General features: G+C 35.6%; 1 protein-coding gene across 2 annotated transcripts in view; it reads right to left on the reverse strand.

Annotated features, from left to right (window-relative positions):
• LOC134753738 (chaoptin) overlaps positions 1-454 on the reverse strand; it is a 75,453-nt gene extending 74,999 nt beyond the window's left edge. For both annotated transcript variants that reach the window (XM_063689679.1, XM_063689677.1), the window contains exon 1: positions 162-454. The gene's annotated coding sequence lies outside the window, so the exon portion shown is untranslated. The remainder of the gene's footprint in view (positions 1-161) is intronic.
• Positions 455-6,000: the final 5,546 nt, after the last annotated feature.

Genomic DNA, 6,000 nt, shown 5'->3' on the forward strand with positions numbered 1-6,000 from the left:
ATACGATATTACATTCTTTTCCTTTGGTTGTTTTTCCAATTATACAATTCATATTATATAATTAATGATTACATTAATCTCGTTTAATTAGCATTTAATTGGCATAATAAAAGCTTGTTCACAAATATATAAATTGTATGATAGTTAAAAATATTATTTACCTCAAATCCTCGGCGACTGGTCGAATGAAAATCTCAGAAACTTGTATTGAACGAAAATGCACCAACCCTGAACTTGACGTCATTCGTTGCTATAGCAATTCCCAGGGAGAGCGCTTGCTAGCATCCGAACACACAATATAAAAAACTAAAATCACAAAAAAATACATAAATTAGGCACCTTATTTTTGATTTTCAAGCATTTGAATTTGGAACTTGTTTTTTTTATATTCGCTCGGTTTTCGTCGGCAGCGTTCGGTACGTGCTACGCGACGGCACGGGGCGCACTACGTAAATGTCAGCGCAATCGGCACATGTGCGAGCGAAGGTAAGGCCGCGCGCTGATTGGTTCTGTGTGATTGTTTTTTTAATAATTTAATTATTTTAATTGAAAAGTTGACTGTTTTTTAGAAATTGTATAATCTTTAGAGTAGTTTAAACGGTCGGACGATGACTGAATATTACTTTTATATGTTTTCCATAAGAAAATATTGACCAATAACGGAGCAAAGTAAAAAATATTATTTATTTATTAAAAAAACTGATGTTTATTATTTATTTACTTTGTCGTTCGTAAAGTATAAGTATAGTATAAGTATATAATAACATATACATATATAATCACTTGTATAAATGAATTATACGAGTACCTGTTTTTTTATACAAATAATGATTTTTATTTTGCTACTGTTGGAGGCCTATTCCGATAGAATAAATTTGATAAAATATAAATAGATAGAGAGGCTTGTTATAAATTTCTTATGGATTTGACCTGTCGGCTGTCAACAGTGGCATTTATTTCACCAGCGGTGTCAGCATGGTTGCATGTTTATCACCTGTCACTATGCCTGTCACTTGCGCACTTACGTGGCACTTACATACTTGACGTGACAGGCTTGGTGACAGGCGATAAAAATGCTACCGTGCGAAGCCCGCAGGGCATTTCATAACAAAAAAATACCTACTATCTGAATAGGTCTCCAGAGGTCTCACAGAAATAAACCATGCAAAATCTTAAAAATTAAAACATGTAACTTAATGACCTTTTCTCTCTGTATTCGGACAGCCCCGAATGTACGGTCCAGCTATGACACAGGCTCTCAATCTAGCTTGTGTTTTTGGTGGTTGTATAAAAGTGTTCTTTGTTAAAATAGGAAAACAATATCAATAATTTATTGGGATGACGTTCTACTCATTTAGTAGAGGCGTATTCATAAAATATAAAGTTTTTCTTGAATCGACCTTTTACCACATAATCCACATATTGCTCTCAGTACGATTACTTTACTTGATTTAAATTAAAACGGCATCATATTATATTAATATCCCACACTAGGTGTTACTTGCTAAGGGAAGAAAATTCCTGGTACTTTATTAAAGGAAAACTCTCGCCAGTCAGCACACACCTTTATCCAGTGCGAGCGAGAAGGCGAATGGCCGGGGTTGTATCATCCGCTTTCCCCGCGTTATGTAAGTTACGGGTGGCCCTGGAGCCTGCGCTCCCCGCCACGCACCCCTATCCGTAGATTCTCATTGCTTCCCGAGCGCTGGCAATTCACACGCTTAGGCGAACAAGTAGCCTGTGGTCTACACATCCGTAACATCGATGCGTAGCCTAGACCGGGCTTGTAAAGGTTCATCTGAGCTCGACTAGCCTGCGCATAGCAAGCAATTTCAATTATGCCCCCAGCCCGGCCATTTCTAACTTCAGCACAGAGCGAACACGCGAAATTTGCGAAAACGTCAAACGAACGCGCGTTTGGGAAATAGAGGAAATTTTAAGAAGATAGCGTGTTTTGTTTTTGGTATCTCACATTTGAGCGAGAAAGATTAAAGATCTTGAAATATAATTAAGTTTAAGATCTCATGAAGTGCAAGAAGTAAAAAAGAAATATTGGGAGTATTGTTAGTAGTTGGCAGGACGGTCAAGTAAATTTTCTGAGGGAAATTTTAACACAGTTCGGTTGCTGGAAAACCTTAGCTCCCGATCCAGGCCTGGGCCTTCTATTTGGGTTACGGGAATTTAGACCTCATTGTCTGCAGAAATAAAACTCATCAAGTACGTAATTTGTTTATCAATTTGGAGTGGTATCCTTTATTGTATTGTCTGTCGATGTTTCGTTTTCATTTCTGGAATGCGCGATTTGTTTGGGTTTTAACAGTGAGATTACGTGATTTTTAATGACATTCGATTGTTTGGTAAAATTTGACTGACAATTTCATAATATCCAGCTGATATCAAAATATCGATTTACCTATAGGTAATTATGTAGAGTCAACTTTGATCTGAAGACGACTTAAAAATAGCGGTGTTATATGTTTGACGCCAATGTCTTTCTGTCTGTGTGTCTGGGTAGTGGGTGTCTATGACTTTCTGAGGCATCGTAGCTTTTTTAATTTGATATGATAAGACTAGTTTTACAAAATGTACTGATAACACGAATAAACTTTTTTATCGCATATTCATATGCAATAAAGTGTCATATAGGTATAGGTTATATTTCATACGAAAAGATTAAATTTAATAAACTATTCTACCAGATTAAAAGGAACATAAAAGAGGGCACCTAAAGCAATTATTGAAGGAGCGGATAAAAACAAGGGGCTAAGGTTCGTAAAAAGTAATGCCACGGCAAAATTGATTATGCTATACAAAATATAGATATACATACGCACAGGCAAAGATAGATATAACTCCGTAATAGATGGATACAGTCTAAGGAAAAAACGTGCCTCGAAAATTACGAAAATTTGATTCTCGATCAGATGTCGCTACTACCTTTGGCCTACTCTCGTATAGAGGTCGTTGACGGTTTCGTTTGTTATTTAACAATTTTAACGCATATCAGTGAAAGAACATGGGTTAAATTTGATTTGATTGATTTGATTGATTGATTAAAATTAATAAAAATAATTAATGCAAATAAAAAAAATCATTTATCCATATTTAAATACATTTTATCGTATTTTTATAAATCTTAATTTTTAGTTTCAAAGTGTGTCGATCGATGGCAGTGAATTTACTGTAGTAACCACATTTACTATGACAGTACCGCTCTATAATATTATATCCTCTTTGGCACAGGTATGTTGTTACCCTCGCTTTCCTAGTGCATCGCAGGTGAACCAATATAAGTGTGGTCCCCGATTGCACGTACTTACTACGTTTATCCAGCCCATACATAGATTGAGAAGGCTTCGATTGAAGCACATGATAGCAGTCGTTTGTGCCTCAGTAATTGGTATTTAACCAGCTACTAATTTTTGTGCCTTTTAATGAAATATAAAATCGCGCGTGTAAAAGGTACCTAGGTATATCCAGAACAAAGAATTAAACTTTTTGTACATATAGCATTTGAGTGAAAACCAGTTGTCAAGTGGTGTTTAAAAACTCCCTTTATCCTTGCCTCGAATCGCATTTTATTTATAAAAAGAAACCATTAAAGGATCTACAACATTGAAGCTTGACGCAGCGTAGCGCAGTTCTGAGTCAAATTATTTTCGAAGATAGGAGATAAAACCAAAAGGAACATTGGTATTCATACATTTAAGTACCTATTGAACTTGTGGACCGTGGTTGCAGTATTGGATTGACTATAGCCGGGTGGTTTTTTTTATGATATAAGAGGCCAACGAGCAGACGAATAGCCTGATGGTAAGCGATTAATACCATTGCCCATAGACACCCGCATCACCAGAGGGGTTGTATGAATGTATGTGCGTTGGGGGTACGCTCTTTTACGTACGCGCTTGAAGGTTTGAAGGCTTCTCACTATAATATCAATAATCACAGGATTATCTTATCTTGCTCGTAAGCTAATCAAGTTTCACGATTAAAATGTAAATCCGTCCATGGCTGCTTCCCCTCGAGCTTGGAAGACATCGAAATAAGCCTAGACTGACGAAGGGGCAACGGGGCCAATTAAGGAAAACCACTCGCCGGCAAATTATATTTTAGAAGGTAAACTGTTGATTAATTACTGAATAAATAACAGCGATCGAATCACGTACCTGTGATAGATGACATACTAGTTTGTAGAAGATAGTTCACGGTAAAGCAGCGCAACGATCATCATAATATCTAACTTACTCATTCATTTGTTAAGAGCCTCACGCTTGACACTCTAGGTGTAACAAGCTTACGTCGCTGTTGAGTTGTCACTTTCTGCTAATCTATATATATAAACGTAAAAGTCCTGACTAACTGACTGACTGACTGACTGACTCACTTAAATCAACGCCCAGCCCAAACCGTTGGACCTAGAGAGCTGAATTTTTCACAATAGATAGCTTTTATGACGTTAGTATCCACTAAGAAGGGGTTTCTCAAAATTCATCCCCTAAGGTGGTGAAAAAGGGGTTGAAAGTTTGTATGGTGATCATAAATTTTTTTGAGTGCGGGACTTGAAACTTTGTATAAAGGCATATTATTAAAATACTAGAAAAGTAATTTCAGCGTTTATGAAAATTGGGAAAAAGGGGTAGAAAGTTTGTATGGAGATCAAACATTTTTTTAAGTGCGCGACTTGAATCTTTGCATAAACGCATGTTATTAGAATACAAGAAAAGTGATTTCAGCGTGTTTAAAAATTCATCCCCTAAAGTGGTTAAAAAGGGGTTGAAATTTTGTCGTGGTCCTAATTTTATTTTAAGCTAGGTACTTGAAACTTCATAGAAATATATATAAATAAAAGAGAAAAAAATTTATTTCAGCATTATTGAAAATTCATCCCCCAAGGTGGTAAAAATGGGGTTGAAAGTTTGTATGGAGATCAAATATTTTTTTGAGTGCGGGAATTGAATCTTTGTATAAAGGCATATATTATTAGAATACAAGAAAAGTAATTTGAGCGCTTTTAAATATTCATCCCCTAAAAGGGTTAAAAAGGGGTTCAAAGTGAATCTATTACAAATGCTTTGAAACTTCTTAGAAAGGCATTGTATAAGATTCCAAAAAAGTTATTTAAACGTTTTTAAAAATTCAACCCCTAAAGGGATTAAAAAGGGGATGTAAGTTTATATGTGGTACAAATTTTTTTTAAAGCTAGGAACTTGAAACTTGGTAAAAAGGGCATTATATTAAAATAGACGAAAATTGATTACTTACACCGTTTTTAAAAAGTTTGTATTAATAGTTTCGGGAGCGAATTTTTTTTTAAATAGTGGACTTGTAAATCTTCTAAGAGGGTCGAGAGGAATTATATCGGGAACAATTTTTTTCAGTTAGGGTCTTGAAACTTCGTAGTTTGTGAAAGACAAATTTCATGCGTTGTATAATTATTAACAAATGATTAACCGTCCCTACTGATATCTTTTGCTGCATAATGTTCTATATTATGCTCATGTAGAATATATAACCACTAACATACAAATCCACGCGTCCGAAGTCGCGGGCAACAGCTAGTAAATAATAAAAATAATTAAGTAAATATTTTATCCTCATGCAATAATATTCACGTTTGGAAGGGTTTCCACGGAAGACCAGCGTCAAGGTATCCAAAAGATACCTTGGCACCAAGCTGAGTCAAGTTCAGTGACGTTATTAAGTGTTTTCTGTCATTTATTAGTTGTTAGGGTTTCGTAGCCAAATGGCAAAAAACGGAACCATTCGTCATGTCTGTCTGTCTGTCTGTCTGTCCATCCGTATATCACAGCCACTTTTTTTCGAAACTATAAGAACTATACTGTTGAAACTTGGTAGATGTATTCTGTGAACCGCATTAAGATTTTCACACAAAAATAGAAAAAAAAACCCATACGTGTGGGGTATCTACGGATAGGTCTTCAAAAATGATATTGAGGTTTCTAATATATATTTTTTCTAAACTGAATAGTTTGCGCG

This window comes from Cydia strobilella, chromosome 2 (assembly GCF_947568885.1).
Source record: "Cydia strobilella chromosome 2, ilCydStro3.1, whole genome shotgun sequence".
NCBI classification, from domain to species: Eukaryota; Metazoa; Arthropoda; class Insecta; order Lepidoptera; family Tortricidae; genus Cydia; species Cydia strobilella.